At 46.6% G+C, this 16,421-nt stretch overlaps 1 long non-coding RNA gene across 1 annotated transcript in view; it reads right to left on the reverse strand.

The window, feature by feature from the left end:
• The window catches only part of LOC134297490 (uncharacterized), a 44,808-nt gene extending 28,634 nt beyond the window's left edge, over window positions 1-16,174 (reverse strand). Inside the window, exon 1 of the long non-coding RNA XR_010004249.1 lies at window positions 15,362-16,174. This is a non-coding gene — a long non-coding RNA (uncharacterized LOC134297490). The remainder of the gene's footprint in view (window positions 1-15,361) is intronic.
• Window positions 16,175-16,421: the final 247 nt, after the last annotated feature.

Here is a 16,421-nt window from a genome sequence, read left to right on the forward strand (position 1 = left end):
TGCATTAACAAAATTACAGTGGCAAGCTACATTAGTTTGAAAAATGCAAGTTAACAGACCAAGAAACAGCTTTTAAAGCCAAAAAATGATCACCGTACGCTGAAATAATGTTACCTTGTTATGGAGTGACTACATACAAATGCCTGGTGTAATTGACTCCTTCAGACCTGGAATATTATACATTCATGACATCAAGGCATCTCTTTAGGTAGTATGTCATGACTTTAAAGACTTAATCAACTTGTCAAATGCTTGCATAAAAAGGTTGGAAACATTACTTTTGCTGGAATATACCTGTTCTCTGTTCTCAATGCAAGAAGCAGGCATGTAGACACTGCCTTTGCAGAACTGGAATAATTTACATTTTTTAACAAGCTTGTATTTATGCAGTAGAGATTTCTCAAATTGAAATTGAATCTGATTTAAATATCATAATGATGTAAACATTGAATCGCAACTTAAGGATTTATGTAAGGCATTGCTCAAACTACAAAATCTACCTTCCAAGTTACGTGAAGGGAGACAAGCACAAATCAACAAGGTTAGGCTGGGATTCTGAAATGATTTACAACTGGGCAGAAAAGAAAATGACAGAGCACCACATGTTGTCAGTTGCATGTCCTCAGAGAAAGCCTTCTAAAATATATCATAAATGAATTACAGTGGCTCATCCTGAACAATGACACTTCCCTGTCATAAAATTTAAGTGTTACACCTTTCCTTGCTGATGATATTCAGCCCTCCTGCCTTAAACAAGGATTCACTAGCAACAATAGACCAACATGATAAATAAAGTGACTAGACTTTCCAACAAACCTAAATGCTAACTCTAACCCTCTATCTAATCTGGCAATAGCACTGTATGTGTCTTCCAATCACCTGCTGACTTATGACAACCCCATGGATTGCATAGGGTTTTTTGAGGGAGAATACTGAGAGGTAATTTTACTAGTTCCTTTCTCTGAAATATAGCACAGAGCACCTGGCATTTTAATGTCACCCACAAAGTCATGATTTCATTCACATGTACATCTTACAAAGTAACATATGCTATCTTCTGTCAGTGATGCCATTCTCCATTCTACGGAGGGCAAACAGGCCAATCACTACACGAAAAGGATAAATGGACACAAATCTAGCATCAGAAATGTCAATATTTAAACTACTGGATGAAACCTTCCAGTTTTTCAGGGCACTCCTTTAAAAGCAGTCACTGCAGAACCAAGAAACATCAAAGGGAGATTAGAAGAAAAGAGAAGAGTTGGAAGACACGTGGCATTCCTGATCAGATCTTGAAATTTGTACTTTTTTGGATTGAAGATGGTGGAAATTATACTAACAAGCATCTGAAAAGATCCAGGTTTGTAGAAAGGTGTTTTAAGGTTCTTCAGCTGAATTGTCGTTGGCCCAGACTGTTGTAAAAACAGAGCTTTCTTCTCATAAATTGTTCTAAATTATAGGTGTGTAACTTGTGTCCCCTCCAGGAGTTTTTGGGCTTCATGCCTCATCATCCCTCACCACTGGCTGTGTGGTTGGGGCTGTTGGGACTTGTAGTCAAACAACATCTAGAGAAGCAGCAGTTGACCATTCCTTTCTGAAAGAAACAAACTTATCCAAAATTCCAGGCAAATTCCCTGATTCTTAGGAAGCTAGAATCATATAAGGTGCTTTCATAGTATAAAACAAAATGCTGAGTTAGTTTAAACCCACATATTAAGCTGCTAAATGCAATTACTTTTTTGTGGGAGGAAAATTGAGCAATATGGAGAGGGGAGTCATGATACAAGAAAAAGACTTCGATAATATAGCTATTAGGCTTGATCGATCCATGAAAAATTTGATTCTAAACTCGTTTCAAAACTAGAGGGGGCAGTTTTTCGTTTTTGTTGCTAATAACGAATTTGGCCCCCAAAATTTTTCGAAATTAACGAAAATTCGTTATTTTCGAAATTAATTCGTTAATGGCGGACGCGCATGCGCGGTGGCCCAAAAACAGCCCGAAGGGGGGGGGACTTAGGGGGCTCTCCCGCCCTCATTTTTTGAGTGATCTTCTTCAAACTTGGTACAGTGGTAGAACACATTTAACACTGATAGCTCACCAAAATGTGGAACGTTTCCCTTATCCTCTGATTTTTGGCAAATTTTCATAGCTTTTATAATAAACCATTTTTTAATAATTGCAGAAATCTGTTCCTGGTTTGAAAGTCTTATTTCCTGTTAAATTGGGTTGTCTTTACTGTGAAAGTCATTGCTCTACTTTAGAAACTTTGTTTTTGTGGCTGAAACTTTGTTAAATTGGTGTAGTCCCTGCATATGTGTGTGTGTAAAGGTATCCCTTGACGTTAAGTTCAGTCATGTCTGACTCTGGGGGTTGTGCTCACCTCCATTTCTAAGCCCAAGAGCCAGTGTTGTCCATAGACACCTCCAAGGTCATGTGGTCGGCATGACTACATGGAGTGCCATTACCTTCCCGCCACAGCGGTACCTATTCATCTACTCACATTGGCATGTTTTCAAGCTGCTAGGTTGGCAGAAGCTGGAGCTAACAGCGGGCGCTCACTCTGCTCCCGGGATTTGAACCTGGGACCTTTCAGTCTGCAAGTTCAGCAGCTCAATGGTCTTTGCCTTGGCTGCCTTCCAGATCAGGCTTATAACCAGCCTATTATGGGCCACAAATTAAAGAAAATTCAATCCCATTTAAGCACAACATGAACAGTTTTGATGCCAAAACCATAAACTCTGTTTATTAAACTCTACGATCCAAACTTTAGAACAACTTGCAAACAATTGAAGGTTAGACCACAGTAATAATAACCAATTCTATTCCTTTCCAAAATTTAAACATAAAATAGTATCTTTCTTTCCAATAGCATATAAACTTTTCCTTTGTTTACAAAACAAAATTCTAGACAGTAGCCATTTAGAAGATATTTCTATATTTTCCCTGCAAAGGATAGGGCTGCATCCCTCTGGAGACACACATGATAACCCGGACATGATATAAGGCACTTATATACGTTAAATAAACATGATGTCATTGCATATATAAAAGAAGCATGATATTAGGCAATTATAGTTGCAAATAATATAATTAAACATGTAAAAATTATACATCCATACATAAAAGAAACATGTAAAGTAACTGCATATATAAAACACAATATAAAATATGATATAAGGCAATTACAGATGTAAAAGGAACGTGATATTACATATGTAAAAAACATGATTATATGTATAAAAAAGCATGATACAAGGTGTCAGGATCTAGGCTGCTGGGCACCAATAACCATACACTGAGGCCAGATTCTATCTAATATCTTTATTAAAGGAATATATAAAGTCAATAAAAACAAGTGTAGAATAAAGTTCAGAAGCAGACCTTTCAAATGAGGCCAAATATAGTCCAGCAGATTATTGTCCAATATGAAATATTAGAGTCCAAAGATTATAATCCAATAACCGCAACACACGCTTTGCCAAGCAAAGCGTTGGGAAAACAGCAAAAGTCTTGAATCCAATGAAGCTTGACACAAGGCTGAAAGTTACTTGGAACGTGGCTGGAGCTGTGGCTAAAGGCAAAGCAACTTGAAGCATGGAACAAGATCTGTGGTAAATCCGTGAGACGAGGACAAGGCTTGGAACTAGATTCAGGAGGCAAGGAACAGGATTCGAAGTCCACACACACATGACCTCTCTCCAGGAGCTGACGAATTGACTCCGCAAGGAATCCTTCGCGCAATTTCCCTATATTGGGTCTCGTTTCCCCAAACAACAATCACTTTCCCTAGAGAACAGGGAGCGAAGGAAACCAGCTTGCAGGTGCAAGACTCCCCGTATTTTCTCAGGGGAAATACTTCTAATCAGTGGCATATTTGGCAGCAAGGCGAGCACTACTTCTAAATTTTTCTCTCGATCCTCTATCAGTCGTGTAAGCCTGTTTTCTCCCATAAGGGGGAGAGTTCCCACCAAGGTCAGGTTTAATTGGTTCTTGGACTAGAACTTCAGGCAGCTGCCAAGGCTCTGACTCCGACCGGAAATCTGGGGAAAACTCCATATTTTCCTCCTCATCTGCCACAATACTGTCAGGAATAGGACTGCAGGGCCCATGAGTCATCACACTAGGCAACTGACACATCTAAAAGAAACACAATATAACCTAGGTACAACAAATGTGAAAGAAGGCAACAATATACATAAAAAAACATTTCTGGACTCACAAATGTAGTCTAAGAGAATTGGGCTTCCATTCTCCAAACCTGAAACAAAGTGGGAGGAAATGTAAAGAGTGTTAATGATGCTCGAAATCAAATGTTGTTCTTTTACAAAGTCAAACTAAAACTAAGAATAAATGCTTCGGTCTTCTCCTGATCTTCTTATCTCCTCACCTTGCGTCCAGCCGAGTTACGTCCGCACTTGCGATACAGCGACCTCTTCCCTTGGCTCAGTGGGCAGTATTTTAAAGTATGGGCCTTTTCGCCTGTGGCACCGCAGAGCGGACAGGTGTATTTGCGCAAGATGGGGCACTCCACGGTGCTGTCCATCCCCTTCAGCCGGTGGGACGAATAGACCTGCTTGGATTCCCCGTTGTGTTTGCAGAAATTGCAAATCTCCTTGTTTTGGGAAGCCTGGCCATTGGCACTACCTTTGGAGCTCTTGCTGCTGGAACTGCTTCCATTAACCCATTGTGATGCTGTTTCAAAGTTGTCCTCGTTGAGGACTAGCTGCATGTCGTACTCCATTGTGTCCCAACTCTGAGATGGAAATGGGACCTTCTTGCGTTCCGCGATGATCTCCGTAACCACTTTCGCAAGGCTCAGATAGCCCTTCCATCTGTCAAACTCCCTGAACATGGAAGGGGCATAATGTGGCACGTGCATGGCTGATCTGGAGAGCATGGTGCCAATTCTACCCTGGTGTGGACACACACTGAATGCCACATATTGGAGGCGGAGTCTTTGTTTTATATATAAGGGGAGGGGTTCCAAACCTTTCACATTGGACCCTCCCATCTATTTTTACCCTCCTTTGCCCTAGATTTAACCCCCACATGTCTAGACAATCACAGCTTTTCAAGGAAGAGTTTGGTTTTTCCAATTTTTTCACTTCGGAGGTAATGCCACAGTTTCTCCCTTGAGGCAGTGGTTCTCGACTTGTGGGTCCCCAGATGTTTTGGCCTTCAACTCCCAGAAATCCTAACAGCTGGTAAAATGGCTGGGATTTCTGGGACTTGTAGGTAAAAACACCTGGAGATCCACAGGTTGAGAAACACTGCCTTAAGGGAACGTTAGCAGTTGTGGTTCTGTTTGTCCATCCAAGAATGAGTTGAATTTCTGCCTTGGATGAAATAGCAACATTGCACATCCAACGTTTGCCAAAGTCCTGAAGGACGGATCCAGTAATGATGAAGCCTGCAAGAGTGTTATATTGCTTTTGCATGGCAGAATAGCATTGGACTGGATGGTCTCTTCTACCTTTATGATTCTATGATGTTTGGCGCCATGATTCTATGATTCTATCATTTTAGGATTCTAGGACTTTTGGGATGATTCTGTTACTTGGTTCTTTGAGTCTATGACTTTAGGGACCATGTTTCTATTATTCCATGACTTCTGTGACCATATTTCTATGACTTTTGTGACCATTCATGGGCCATCTGGCTAGTATTCCGGGACGGTAAATGATATATCGGTTACAGCATCAGATATTTCTGGATACAGTAGAGTCTCGCTTATCCAACATTAACGGGCCAGCAGAACGTTGGATAAGCAAATATGTTGGATGATAAGGAGACATTAAGGAAAAGCCTTTTGAACAGCAAATTAGGTTATTTTACAAATTAAGCCCCAAAAAATCTTGTTTAACAGCAAATTAGACAGAAAAGGTAGTTCAATACGCAGTAATATTACGTAGTAATTACGAATTTAGCAACAAAATATCACAATATATTGAAAACATTGACTACAAAAATAAGTTGGATAATCCAGAACATTGGATAAGCGAGTGTTGGATAAGTGAGACTCTACTGTATATTGTTTTTGCATGGCAGAATGGCGTTGGACTGGATGGTCTCTTCTAGCTTTATGATTATATGATGTTTGGTGCCATGTTTCTATGATTCTATCATTTTGTTGTCGAGCAATTTAGAACAGTATAGGATACCGCTAACTGTTTCTTTGAGTGGTGTTCTGTGGAAACACAACCCGCCCATCCTCCCCCGCTGATTTCATGAAAATAAAAGAAAAGAAAGAATAAGCCACATCCGGCAAGGCCCATACACTGAAATACTAGGCCGTCCATCGTTGGCCGGCAAGCTTCCCTGACTGGAAGAAATAGAGGCCGCCGCCCCAAAGAAGGGTTCTGTGCAAGATTGCACCAAGGGGTAAAGAACGACAGCCGCGAGAGAAGACAGAGGCGGTGCATCGTGGGAAACACGTCGACCACGTAGGCCGACAAGGCCCACACGTTGAAATACTAGGCGTGCCACCGTTGGCCGGCACGCTTCCCTGTGAGGAAGAAAGAGGGGCCGCCGCCCCAAAGGAGGCTTCTGTGCAAAATCGCATAAAGGGGTAAAGAACGACAGCCGGCGAGAGAAGAGAGAGGCGGTGCATCGTGGGAAACCCGACCACGTAGGCCGAGAGGCAGCAAAAAGAAAAGAAAAGAAAAGAAAAGAAAGAAAAAAGCCACAGGCGACAAGGCCCATACATTAAGCCGGGCCGGCCACTGTTTGCCGGCACGCATCCCTGAGAGAGAGAGAGAGAAAAAAAAACAGAGGACACCGCCCCAAAGGAGGCTTCTGTGCAAAATAGCATAAAGGGCTAAAGAACGACAGCCGGCGAGAGAAGAGAGAGGCGGTACATCGGGGAAACTCGGCCACGTAGGCCGAGAGGCAGCAAAGACCAAAGAAAAGACAGAAAAAGCCACCGCCAAAAAGGCCCACACTATAAAATACTAGGCCGGCCACCGTTGGCCGGCACGATTCCCAGACAGGAAGAAAGAGGGGCCGCCGCCCCAAAGGAGGCTTCGGTGCAAACTCGCATAAAGGGGTAAAGAACGACAGCCGAGAGAGAAGAGAGAGGCGGTGCATCGGGGGAAACTCGGCCACGTAGGCCGAGAGGCAGCAAAGACCAAAGAAAAGACAGAAAAAGCCACCGCCAAAAAGGCCCACACTTTAAAATACTAGGCCGGCCACCGTTGGCCGGCACGCTTCCCAGAGAAAGAGAGAGAAGAAAAAAAAAAGGAAATGTGGGCCCAAGCCCCTCAGACCCGGGGGGCCGGCCACCGTTGGCCGGCCCCACGCCCACACGCCGCAACCCACGGGGAAGGGCAGGCTTTCTTCACGTCTGCTTGCAAAATGTGGGCCCAAGCCCCTCAGACCCGGGGGGCCGGCCACCGTTGGCCGGCCCCACGCCCACACGCCGCAACCCACGGGGAAGGGCAGGCTTTCTTCACGTCTGCTTGCAAAATGTGGGCCCAAGCCCCTCAGACCCGGGGGGCCGGCCACCGTTGGCCGGCCCCACGCCCACACCGCTGAACCCACAGGGGGAAGGGCATGCTTTCTTCACGTCTGCTTTCAAAATGTGGGCCCAAGCCCATCAGACCCGGGGGGCCGGCCACCGTTGGCCGGCCCCACGCCCACACACCACAACCCATGACACAAAGATACACTCCATAACAGCAAACCGTCTAGCCTCTGGAAAAATCTAGCCATTTCTGTAGTCAATGATTCCATTATATTGTGATATTTTGCAGCTAAATTCATAAAGTAAGCAATAGCAACATATCATTTCAGCATATAGAACGACTTCTTATGTCTCCTTGGTTGTATAACATGCATTTATGGTGCTTTATTTGGAAAATAATAACCTGATATGATGTGTTATATGCTTTTCTTCAACAAGTCCAATCCAAGAAATTTGCTTATTTCAGCACTGGTAGGCCCGTTCGGCTTTGAACAGTGAGACTCTTCTGTGTTCATGTTGGGTCAATAAGACATAAGATATAACTGAAGTCACAGTCAGCATACAGCATTACCAGCTTAAAAAACAGTGGTGTAAAAACACGGCTCTAGTCCGAGGACTGAAGAGGAGGTAGTTTGACAGTTAAAAAACTATACAGTGCGAAATACTATTGGCCTGTCAACCTATTCTTAAATAGGCTACAAACGACCACACAGACCTATAATGCTTTTTGGAGGAGGAAGGTTTTAAGGCTCTGATGTTAGGCACATGTTTCCATGCAGTTCCACTGCAGGGAAGACTAGTGTGTTCTTCAGGGGTTATTAAAGTTCTCCTGCAGATGACCTGGATAGAGGGAAATGACTTCAGTTGGTATACAGTTTAAGTAAACTTGAGGAAGTACAATTATGAAAGATATAGTGTGTAATGGAGTAGAAAGTAATTCAAAGTAGAAACAAAGCAGAAATGTTGATTCCAAAGGAAACATGAAGGCATTATTAAGTAATTGTTTTTAATAGCAAAAGAGTTTCTGAGTGGATTGATTCTCTACTTCTTACTCTGCGTAAGATTATCATCACATACTCTCGACTACACCCGCACAAGGCAATGGTACAGTAAAAGAAGACAATTTTGAGAAGTGGTAAAGGCCAAGGTGTCCCACTTCTTTCAGTGATTCCGCGTGCGCGGCCAGAGGGCAAGGGGAAACAACGGCGGCCGTTCTGCCGCCACATCGTTGAGTACACTTCCTTTTAAGGTGAATGGGACACTGTCCCACAGTCTGTGATCACTCCACCCTCGTTATTACCAACAGACCAGCAAGAAACAGTTTCCACGAGACGGAACTTGCGCCCACTCCTTGAAAGCAGCCGCAAAGGCACACGCCCTGACGGGCAATCGGCAACGTCCGTGTGCGCGGACAGTGGGCAAGGGGAACCAAAGGCGGACGTTCCGCAGCAACAGCGTCAATCACAACCTCTCAGGGTGATGGGAGACTGTACCACTGTCTTTGATCGTTCCACCCTCTTCTATCGTTTTACCCAAAGGCCAGCAAAAGGCAGTTCCCACTCTGGGTAACCTGCGCCCACACATTGCAAGCAGCCGCAAAGGAACACGCCCTGAAGGGGGTAGGGCATATACCTCTAGAGTCTGGCGTCACGTAGTCCGAGAGGCAGCAAAAAGAAAAGAAAAGTAAGGGAAAAAAACAAAGGGCAGCAAAGACCCCACCCTGAGCCAGCCGGCCACAGTTGGCCGGCATGCATCCCGGAGAATTTGGCACGGCCCTCCCACAAAGTTTTTTGTTTTTGCGACTTAAGCCTCTACCCACAGCAACACCCCACCACCCCAGGGGAAGGCCATGTACCTCTTCTATCGTCCTGCCAACAAGCCAGCAAAAGGCAGTTCCCACTCTGGGTAACCTGCGCCCACACATTGCAAGCAGCCGCAAAGGAACACGCCCTGAAGGGGGAAGGGCATATACCTCTAGAGTCTGGCGTCACGTAGTCCGAGAGGCAGCAAAAAGAAAAAATGAGTAAGGGAAAAAAAAAAAGGGCAGCAAAGAACCCACCCTGAGCCAGCCGGCCACAGTTGGCCGGCATGCATCCCGGAGAATTCGGCACGGCCCTCCCACAAAGTTTTTTGTTTTTGCGACTTAAGCCTCTACCCACAGCAACACCCCACCACCCCAGGGGAAGGCCGTGTACCTCTTCTATCGTCCTGCCAACAAGCCAGCAAAAGGCAGTTCCCACTCTGGGTAACCTGCGCCCACACATTGCAAGCAGCCGCAAAGGAACACGCCCTGAAGGGGGAACGGCACCCTCTGCGTGCCAGGTCAAAGGGGGAGGGGACCCAAAAGCGGCCGTTTAACGACCACAGCATAGACCACGGCATATAAAGGAGAAGGGACACTAGACAACCATTTGGAGAAATGCTGGCAAAGGCGGAGGAGTACCACTGTCTTTGATGATTCCCCCCTCCGAGTTATAAAGGCACCCTCCGCGTAAGCGGGCAGAGGGCTAGGGGACCCAAAGGCGGCCGTCCCATGACCACTGCGGCAACCACACCCGCTCTAGACAATGGGACACTGAAAGATGACAATTTAGAGAAGTTCTGTCCCAAGTCGAGGTGTAGTAATTCCAGTGGATAAAGACATCCTCAAAGGTTCAGATGGACAGATAGTATACCTCTGTAAAGTGAGAGTCTGGCGTATTCCTACACCTGAAATGATTATCTGAAGTATCCACATCAAATATAACAGTGCTCTTTCTGTACAGGAGCTGCGAGGATCTGTAGAAGACCAAACAGTCATGGCTCGTGATGGTAATATTTCCCCCCCCCCCCCCCAAATAAAAAGGGAATTGAATGAAATCCGAACAGAACACAAAGAGGAAGCATTATCTACCTTGGCTTTTATGGTCTAATTTTCCACAGAATATCGTTCAACCTCTACAGAGCCAGTATTACATGAGAGAAAACGTTTTGTAACTTCCGAATACAGAGATGGGCCAAAAGTATATTAAGTTCAACAGGGACAAATGAAAGATAGTACTTCTCTCCGCGATGGTTGTTCGGGAGTGGAACTGTCTCCCCCGGACTGTGTTGGAGGCCCCTTCTTTTGAAGCTTTTAAGCATAGGCTCGATGGCCATCTGTCGGGGATGCTTTGAATGAAACTTCCTGCGTCTGTCTTGGGGGAGAACTCGATGGCCCATGAGTTCTATTCCAACTCTACTTTTCTATGATTCCATGATTACATGATTCGTGAAACGGCCCCTTGAGATGGATGAACCCAAAAACGTCAGTGGGGCAACGTTGAGTGATGAAAAAGAGGAGAAAGGAAGGGAAAAGAGAGAGGAAAGCATTGTAGGATAGAGGAGAGAGTTGTTGGACAGAGTCCAAAGGGGCCACCCCCCCGCCCGGACGCCCAAAAAATTGGCCAAAGTTACTCTGAAGCAGAGTTGGTTAAAGGAGGAGAACTGTTGCTCTAGGAGCAGTCGGCCTCAAAATCCAAATCTGGGAAATTCAACACAGGAAGGTTGGCCTTCAGGAAAACAAGTTTCTCAACTGTTTGAGGGTCCAGCAAGCTGCGGTGGGGCGTGACTACATCTCCCGCTATGCTGAAGACCCTTTCGCTCTGGACGCTGGTGGGAGGACAGCTGAGGAACTGGCGGGCTACGTGCGACAGATCCGGCCACATGTGTTCGCGTGAAGCCCAATAGGACAATGGATCACAAGAAATTATCTCAGGAGGCTCCTCAAAGTACCTGTTGACCGAGCATTCGGCCGAGTCTACCTTTTGAGCAGAAGCCAGCAAAGAGGATTCTTCAGAGCAGGCAAGTATGGCCACCGTCTCTGCAAAGAAAACGTTTCCTGTTCGCGGCTGGAGATCCGTATCCCTACGGCAACCCCCTACCGGCTCCGCGGGACTTTCCGTCTCGCCACTAGCGCTAGTGCTTGGGGTGACAGGCAGTTCTGGAAGAGGGGCCGCTGTGGCCGTTTCCTCCACCCTGGCAGCAAAGACCTCCCTCACAAGGTCAACAAGTTGGGCCTTCCACATGGTAAAGTCTTTTGGGCAGACGTTGTACTTTAGCCGTGGATCACACAAGGCCGCCAGCATATGGACCTTGCTGGAAAGAAGTGGCTCTAGCCGTTTCCGTACAGCAAAGGACAACCTCCTCACCACCTCCTGGACCGGCGGTGTCAGCGGTCCAGCCAGGGAGTCCATTGTTCGACCGGCCCCAAGCCTTTCTAGGTGCCTCCTTAGCCTCAAGACCATGGGCACTGCCTGGCTCAGAAGAGCTTTTGATTCCGAAAGTGTCTCAGTGGCATGTTTGAATGGCTTTAGTACGTCTACTAGCTGGGAGATGGTGTCCCACTCTTGCTTAGTTGGAACAAGCTTGCTAACAGGCGCAACCAAAGTGAGGGAGATGCCGTGTACCGCCTTCTGCTGCTCGACCATGCGTTCCAGCATTTTTAAGGTTGAATTCCACCGAGTCGAGACGTCCTGGAGCAGCTTGTGCTGCGGGAGGCCTTCAAGGCTCTGCCTGTCTCTCAGCTGCCGGGCTGCCTTGATGCTCTGGTGGAAGTAGCCCGCGATCTTTCTACAGCGCTCGATCAGCAGGGAGATGTTTGTGTTGCTGCCCGACTGCTCTTCCTGGCTCTTTAAACCTTCCTTGACGGTATTGTGAAGCAAGTGGGCCATGCAGGACACATTCTGAAACCCGGCACTTTCAACCGCTTTGATCATATTTTTCCCTGCGTCCGTCACCATAAAGCCCCTCCTCATTTCTTCCGGCCTACACTGCATCCATTCCCCCATCATGTTTTCCAGATAGTTGCAGATGGTCTCTGCCTTGTGATCACGATCAACTACCTCCAATGCGAGGAGTGCCCAACGATGGGATGTATCCATAGTGCCTTCCTTCTCCCACCAATGTGCCGTGAGAGAGAGGTAGGAGTGGCCTCCTCCCAAGCTTGACCAAATATCAGAGGTAAAATGGATGTGTCCTCCCATGGCGGTACGCAACATCTGGATAATGCGTTCCTTACAGCCCTCGTACAAGCCGGGGATTACTTTTCTGGAAAAGGTGTGACGGGAGGGGATTTTGTAGCGGGGGCACAGTCGTTTCATAAGGCGTACAAAGCCTTCTTGTTCTACCAGGCGGAAGGGATGGTGATCTAGGGCAATCATCTCTCCCACAGTTTGGGTTATCTGCTGGGGTGTGAGCAATGTTTCCCCCGTTTTCTTTCTGGGTAATGGAATGGCCCAATCCTCCATGGTGGACTGTGTCCGCCTTCCACTATCTTCACCTGGTGAACTTTGCGTGCTAAGGCTGCCACTGGAAGGGCTTGCAGTTCCCCCTCCAAGCGAAATGGAGGGATGGTGTCGCTTCATGTGAGAGCTCAACCCCGAGGTCGCAAGATGTCTCGTGTCTCTGCCTCTGCTGATGTTTGCTCCACAGTGTCTACAAACTGCCAAAGTAGAACTCTGAGAGTGGACATGGAAATGGTCCCAAATAAATGACCTTGGCCTCCCCACAGCCACTGTGGCGACGCCCTCAGAGATGGGAGTCGTGGGCACCCTTTCAGCAGCATGAGAAAGTCTACGTTTTGATGGTAGTACCTCCTCTACCTCCTCCTCACTGTCAGTAGCTGGTGGAGGGGTGGGGTTATCTATATCCTCACTATCCACCACCTGTAGTTCCAGGACGGCAACACCTGTATGTTCCAATGATCGTCCAGTTGTCTCAGCTCCATGCGACAGCCGGCTCCGGGTGGATGCCTGTGAACTGTCTGCATTAGAACAGCCTGGTTCTTCATCAAGTCCACCCACTCCCATAGTTCGGCGTTCCAGACGTATGGGACCCACCTTAACTTTTTTGGCCCCCCACAGTGTCCTGGCCGTGGCTTGACCACTACCAGGACTTGCTCCCCCAGACCCGCGTACAGCTGAGCGCTTCATGACAAGGGGAGTGTTTTCAGGTAACAGAAGGGATGATGGTAAGGTGTTGTGTTACTGGTGGGAAATATTTGTTGAATCTTGATTGGCAACGTGTTATATTCTGGCCAATATACTGTTGCAAAAGCGTAGTCTATAACATTTAGTTAGTTTTATTTATTTACAAGGGGATACCTGTACTTTCCAGTTCTACAGGAAAGTATGGGATATGCAACTCTTTCCCAAAGTTGGCTTGGGAAAATCAGGAAGCGTCCCTGTCAGACACACACACACGCAGCCCCGGAGGTGTTTGAGACTGGGGAAGGCAAGGCACAAAGGCAAGCTTTTATTTCCCCCGAAGGAGTTGTATTTTGAACAGCAAAGTATGGGATATGCAACTCTTTCCCAAAGCGTCCCTGGCAGACACACAGACAGGCAGCCCTGGAGGTGTTTGAGACTGGGGAAGGCAAGGCACAAAGGCAAGCTTTTATTTCCCCCGAAGGAGTTGTATTTTGAACAGCAAAGTATGGGATATGCAACTCTTTCCCAAAGCGTCCCTGGCAGACACACAGACAGGCAGCCCTGGAGGTGTTTGAGACTGGGGAAGGCAAGGCACAAAGGCAAGCTTTTATTTCCCCCGAAGGAGTTGTATTTTGAACAGCAAAGTATGGGATATGCAACTCTTTCCCAAAGCGTCCCTGGCAGACACACAGACAGGCAGCCCTGGAGGTGTTTGAGACTGGGGAAGGCAAGGCACAAAGGCAAGCTTTTATTTCCCCCGAAGGAGTTGTATTTTGAACAGCAAAGTATGGGATATGCAACTCTTTCCCAAAGCGTCCCTGGCAGACACACACACAGGCAGCCCTGGAGGTGTTTGAGACTGGGAAAGGCACAAAGGGAACCTTTTCTTTCCCCCAAAGGAGTTGTATTTTGAACAGGAAAAACACCCACAGGACAGCCCTTTGCAACAACAAAAGAAATAGAAAGACCTAAGACCCACACCACCAAACTCAGCCACAGACCACCCCACCTTTTCTCCTGTCCTGGTCTTCACACAGCCATGCTGTGACGCAGCAATGTTTCCTGCCTGCCTGCACCAAAATCTAATCTACCCTTCCACCCTCTCCAAAATTCCCAGTGCGACTGAGCCACGAGGCGTGTGCACGCTGTTTTCATTAAGCACGTCCTACCAGCCCCTCCCCCTGGTTAAACGTGCTCTCTGATTGGCTACAAGGTGCAAACAACACACTAGATTGCCCCAGTGGACTTAAAAAAGTTTGGATGATTTGACAAAGCATTTTTTAAAAACGAAAAAAAAGGCGCCATTACGGAAAACGGCCAATCGCGGTTCGAAACCGCGATATCCAGGCGTGTGGACAACCAAGATTCAATATTGATTCAAAAAAACCGAAAATAACGAATCAATAACGGTAAACGGGGAAAACGAATTATTTGAGCAAGCCTAATAGCTATCCCTTCATTCTATATGGATAAAAATGCAGACAATTTTGAATTCTCATGGGCAACATCCTTATCCCATGCCAGGAACAGAAAAAGAAGAAGTGACTATCAACTCATTCATGTCCTTTTGAAAAAGAACATTTCTTAACAACATTATATATTATGTATTAGCCTTATATATTAAATATTAACCTTATATATTCCTAATCTATATATATAAATGAGTGTTGGAATCCCGGCAACGAGCAAAACAACACAACTAAACACCCCCCAACCTCAAAACTTAGCAGCACAACCCCTCATCCACACCTCTAGGTTCATACAATAAAAATAAACAACAGGAACCACCATGGGGCCTAAAAAAACCAAAAAACAAAAACGCTCCATGTGCGCCTCCGCCAAAACGAACTCCAGGCGTGGACAGAACAACCCCCACCCCTCCCCTCAACAGGCACTCCCGTGCACTCCCCTTTTCCTGCTCCAAGGCACCGCCTGCCAACAAAAACTCACCCAGCGGCTCTCAACATGGCACCAGGGAGGAGGGACCAGCAAGGCCTGCACGGAGCCCCCCACCGCCACCCTCCGGTGAGGCCTGGCCAGGACCGGGGCCGGAGGACGTAGCCAGGAGAGGGCCCGGAGGCCAGGCCTCCTCCCCGGCCACCCTCCTCCGGAGCCTCCTCCTCCTCATTGTCGTCTGGGAAACAGAGCGAGGTGGGAGGAAGGGAGGGGCCTTGCCCACGTCACCCCGTCAAACAGGCACACCTGTGCCACAGAGGTACAGAGGGGCGGGGCCCAGGAGGAGGGGGAAGTAGGAAGAGTTCTCCCTCAATTACTTTCAGTTTCTCCTCCTCTACACCTCAATTATAATAAAAACAATCACAATTACAACAATAATAATCAACAGCTTCACAGGCAAGAAGCACCCAGGCACTGAAGCTGCAAGGCCATTCAGTGCTAATCAAGCTTGCCAATGGCAACATTCACACTTGGCCTCCAAACAGACAATACAGTAGAGTCTCACTTAGCCAAGCTTCACTTATCCAAGGCAGTCTGCCATTTAGTAGTCAATGTTTTTGAACTAAATGTTGCAACGTTTGCATGCTAAATCTGTAAAAACAGTAATTAATACATAACATTACTTTATATCATATGTAATAATTACTATGGTCTAATAAGAAAACAGAACAATAGAATCTCTAAAATCAGGACACTAAATACAAAACAACACTCAAAAAACAGACATTCCAGACACGGGAATTCCGCACAGGAAACGATCAGGCCCAGTGAACACCTCCCAACAAAGGATTCCCTCAACCAGGAAACAGCCAGGCCTCGAACCTTCAAGGCCATTCAAAACAAATCAAGGTAACTAATTGCAACATTCATACTTCCTGCATTCAGACTATTCATTCCTATTCGACCTGCCCAACCAACAATTCCACAAGGTAGAAAGCGGCCAGGCTTCAAAGCACCAACACTATTCACTCCTGTCAAACCAATATTTCCCCTACATAAAAAATCCTCACATTTGGAAGCTATCAGGCCACTCCGTCCCATTCAGCCAGCCGAA

This window comes from Anolis carolinensis, chromosome 3, assembly GCF_035594765.1.
Source record: "Anolis carolinensis isolate JA03-04 chromosome 3, rAnoCar3.1.pri, whole genome shotgun sequence".
NCBI lineage: Eukaryota > Metazoa > Chordata > Lepidosauria > Squamata > Dactyloidae > Anolis > Anolis carolinensis.